Source organism: Scomber japonicus, chromosome 9, assembly GCF_027409825.1.
Source record: "Scomber japonicus isolate fScoJap1 chromosome 9, fScoJap1.pri, whole genome shotgun sequence".
NCBI lineage: Eukaryota > Metazoa > Chordata > Actinopteri > Scombriformes > Scombridae > Scomber > Scomber japonicus.
Window position 1 is genome coordinate 5,250,226 of NC_070586.1, and position 4,118 is coordinate 5,254,343.

The following is a 4,118-nucleotide window of genomic DNA, read 5'->3' on the forward strand; positions in this document are numbered from 1 at the left end:
TGCTTTCATCACTAACAGGATACATGGAAGATTGAAGATGGAAGGAAGGAAAGGAGGAAGGAAATAAGAAAGGAAGGAAGGAAAGACGGGCAAAAGGAAGGAAGGACAGAAGGAAGAAAGGGAGAAAGGGAGAAAGGACAGAAGGAAGGAAGGAAGGACAGATGGAAGGAAGGAAGGAAGGGAGAAAGGAAGGAAGAACAGATGGAAGGAAGGAAGGAAGGGAGAATGGAAGGAAGGACAGAAAGAAGAAAGGAAGGAAGGACAGAAGGAAGGGAGAAAGGAAGGAAGGAAGGAAGGGAGAAAGGAAGGAAGAACAGATGGAAGGAAGGAAGGAAGGGCAGATGGAAAGAAGGACAGACAGAAGGAAGGATGGAAGGAAGAAAGGACAGATGGAAGGAAGAAAGGACAGAAGGAAGGAAGGAAGGGAGAAAGGAAGGAAGAACAGATGGAAGGAAGGAAGGAAGGACAGATGGATGGAAGGAAGGAAGGACAGATGGAAAGAAGGACAGAAAGAAGGAAGGATGGAAGGAAGGAAGGACAGATGGAAGGAATGAAGGAAGGGAGAAAGGAAGGAAGGACAGAAGGAAGAAAGGGAGGACAGACAGAAGGAAGGAAGGAAGGACAGATGGAAGGAAGAAAGGAAGGAAGGACAGAAGGAAGGAAGGACAGATGGAAGGAAGAACAGATGGAAGGAAGGGAGAAAGGAAGGAAGGAAGGAAGGGAGAAAGGAAGGAAGGACAGAAGGAAGAATGGAAGGAAGGACAGAAAGAAGAAAGGAAGGAAGGACAGAAGGAAGGGAGAAAGGAAGGAAAGACAGATGGAAAGAAGGACAGACAGAAGGAAGGATGGAAGGAAGGAAGGACAGATGGAAGGAAGGAAGGAAGGAAGGACAGATGGAAGGAAGGGAAAAGGAAGGAAGAACAGATGGAAGGAAGGAAGGAAGGAAGGGCAGATGGAAAGAAGGACAGACAGAAGGAAGGATGGAAGGAAGGAAAGACAGATGGAAGAATGGAAGGAAGGACAGGAGGAAGGAAGGACAGATGGAAGGAAGAACAGATGGAAGGAAGGATGGAAGGAAGGAAGGAAGGACAGATGGAAGGAAGGAAGGATGGAAGGAAGGAAGGACAGATGGAAGGAAGGAAGGATAGACAGATGGAAGGAAGGAAGGAAGGACAGATGGAAGGAAGGAAGGAAGGACATCTAGAAACACAGACAGGTCTCTGGCTCCGAGCGGACTCCATTAATCATAGCGTTGGCCGCTTTGAGTTCTTACTGAAAACCGTCACGTGTATGATGTCAGTCTGAGTGTCGAGCGCTGCTTTCATCACTAACAGGATACATGGAAGAAGGAAGATGGAAGGAAGGAAAGGAGGAAGGAAGGAAGGAAAGACGGGCAAAAGGAAGGAAGGACAGATGGAAGGGAGAAAGGAAAGAAGAACAGATGGAAGGAAGGAAGGAAGTACAGATGGATGGAAGGAAGGAAGGGAGAAAGGAAGGAAGAACAGATGGAAGGAAGGAAGGAAGGAAGGACAGATGGAAGGAAGGGAAAAAGGAAGGATGGAAGGAAGAAAGGACAGATGGAAGGAAGAAAGGACAGAAGGAAGAATGGAAGGAAGGACAGATGGAAGGAAGAATGGAAGGAAGGACAGATGGATGGAAGGAAGGAAGGGAGAAAGGAATGACAGATGGAAGGAAGAACAGATGGAAGGAAGGGAGAAAGGAAGGAAGGGAGAAAGGAAGGAAGGACAGAAGGAAGAATGGAAGGAAGGACAGAAAGAAGAAAGGAAGGAAGGACAGAAGGAAGGGAGAAAGGAAGGAAAGACAGATGGAAAGAAGGACAGACAGAAGGAAGGATGGAAGGAAGGAAGGAAGAACAGATGGAAGGAAGGGAGAAAGGAAGGAAGGAAGGAAGGGAGAAAGGAAGGAAGAACACATGGAAGGAAGGAAGGAAGGACAGATGGAAAGAAGGACAGACAGAAGGAAGGATGGAAGGAAGGAAGGAAAGAAGGACAGTTGGAAGGAAGGAAGGAAGGAAGGACAGATGGAAAGAAGGACAGACAGAAGGAAGGATGGAAGGAAGAAAGGACAGAAGGAAGAATGGAAGGAAGGACAGATGGATGGAAGGAAGGAAGGGAGAAAGGAAGGAAGAACAGATGGAAGGAAGGAAGGAAGGACAGATGGAAGGAAGGAAGGAAGGGAGAAAGGAAGGACAGATGGAAGGAAGGGAGGAAGGAAGGAAGGAAGAACAGATGGAAGGAAGGAAGGACAGATGGAAGGAAGGACAGACAGAAGGAAGGATGGAAGGAAGAAAGGAAGGAAGGAAGAAAGGAAGGAAGGACAGAAGGAAGGAAGGACAGATGGAAGGAAGAACAGATGGAAGGAAGGGAGAAAGGAAGGAAGGAAGGAAGGACAGATGGAAGGAAGGGAAAAAGGAAGGAAGAACAGATGGAAGGAAGGAAGGAAGGGCAGATGGAAAGAAGGACAGACAGAAGGAAGGATGGAAGGAAGGAAGGACAGATGGATGGAAGGAAGGAAGGGAGAAAGGAAGGACAGATGGAAGGAAGGGAGGAAGGAAGGAAGGAAGAACAGATGGAAGGAAGGAAGGAAGGAAGGGAGAAAGGAAGGAAGGAAGGGCAGATGGAAAGAAGGACAGACAGAAGGAAGGATGGAAGGAAGAAAGGACAGATGGAGGGAAGAAAGGACAGAAGGAAGAATGGAAGGAAGGACAGGAGGAAGAAAGGACAGATGGAAGGAAGAAAGGAAGGAAGGACAGGAGGAAGAAAGGACAGATGGAAGGAAGAAAGGACAGAAGGAAGAATGGAAGGAAGGACAGGAGGAAGGAAGGAAGGAAGGAAGGACAGATGGAAGGAAGGGAAAAAGGATGGAAGAACAGATGGAAGGAAGGAAGGAAGGAAGGGCAGATGGAAAGAAGGACAGACAGAAGGAAGGATGGAAGGAAGGAAGGACAGATGGAAGGAAGGAAGGAAGGGAGAAAGGATTGACAGATGGAAGGAAGGAAGAACAGATGGAAGGAAGGAAGGAAGGAAGGAAGGAAGGAAAGACAGAAGGAAGAATGGAAGGAAGGAAAGACAGATGGAAAGAAGGACAGACAGAAGGAAGGAAGGAAGGAAGGACAGAAGGAAGAATGGAAGGAAGAACAGATGGAAGGAAGGAAGGAAGAACAGATGGAAGGAAGGAAGGAAGAACAGATGGAAAGAAGGACAGACAGAAGGAAGGATTGAGTGTTTCGGCTTTTTAATAGCGCCAACTGTCAACGTGTGAGTGTGTGTTGTGTGTCAGAAGTTAGATTTGACCGCTCGCTTTGCTTTCTATGTTTTATCATCTTGTTGTTTGACTTTATTTAGGAGCAGGGGCGTCAAACATGAGGCCCACGGGCCAGATACGGCCCGCCGAAGGGTGCGATCCGGCCCACTTGCCATCCAGTGCTCTTTTGCTTCCTTCCTTCTGTTCTTCCTTCCTTCTGTCTGTTCTTCCTTTCTCCCTTCCTTCCTTCCATCTGTTCTTCCTTCCTTCTGTCTGTTCTACCTTTCTCCCTTCCTTCCTTCTGTCTGTTCTTCCTTTCTCCCTTCCTTCCTTCCTTCCATCTGTTCTTCCTTCCGTCCTTTCTCCCTCCCTTCCTTCCTTCCTTCCTTCCATCCTCCCTTCCTTCCTTCCATCAGTTCTTCCTTTCGTCCTTTCTCCCTCCTTCTGTCCTTCCTTTCTTCCTTCCACCTGTCCTTCCTTGCTTCTATCCTTCCTTCCATTCTTCCTTCTGTCCTTGCGTCCTTTCTTCCTTCCATCTGTCCTTCCATCCTTCCTTTCTTCCTTCTGTCCTTCCTTCTTTCCTTCCAGCTGTTCTTCCTTCTGTCCTTCCTTCTTTCCTTCCAGCTGTTCTTCCTTCCGTCCTTTCTCCCTTCCTTCCTTCCTTCTGTCCTTCCTTCCTTCCTTCTGTCCATCCTTCCTTCCATCTGTCCTTCCTTCCTTCGTTCCTTCTATCTGTCCTTCCTTTCTTTCTTCCTTCTGCCCTTCCTTCCTTCCTCCCTCCCTCCCTCCCTTCCTTTCTTCCTTCCTTCCTTCCTTCCATCCTCCCTTCCTTCCATCAGTTCTTCCTTTCGTCC